The sequence below is a fragment of the Penaeus monodon genome, chromosome 20 (genome assembly GCF_015228065.2).
Source record: "Penaeus monodon isolate SGIC_2016 chromosome 20, NSTDA_Pmon_1, whole genome shotgun sequence".
In the NCBI taxonomy this organism is placed as follows: Eukaryota; Metazoa; Arthropoda; class Malacostraca; order Decapoda; family Penaeidae; genus Penaeus; species Penaeus monodon.
In genome coordinates, this window is record NC_051405.1 from 14,572,161 (window position 1) to 14,572,379 (window position 219).

Here is a 219-nt window from a genome sequence, read left to right on the forward strand (position 1 = left end):
ATCTTCCGGAATCTTTGTCTCAGACGCGAGAACAACGCTTAGGGAGCATTTTCGGAGCAGACCCAGCAGGCACGGCTCGGGCAACGGCGTCGCAGAACGGCTTGATAAGAGACAAAGGCCTCGGAAAAGGTCGGCGGGAATGGCCGTTCCCGACTCGCTTTCTGGCGGAGGCGGAGCGCGCCTTGGGAGTCCGCGAGAGTGGATTCGGGGAAATTTCAT

General features: G+C 59.4%; 1 protein-coding gene across 1 annotated transcript in view; it reads left to right on the forward strand.

Annotated features, from left to right (window-relative positions):
* The window catches only part of LOC119585652 (E3 ubiquitin-protein ligase MARCHF8-like), a gene marked incomplete at its 3' end in the record, with an annotated part of 97,074 nt that overhangs the window by 38,081 nt on the left and 58,774 nt on the right, over positions 1–219 (forward strand).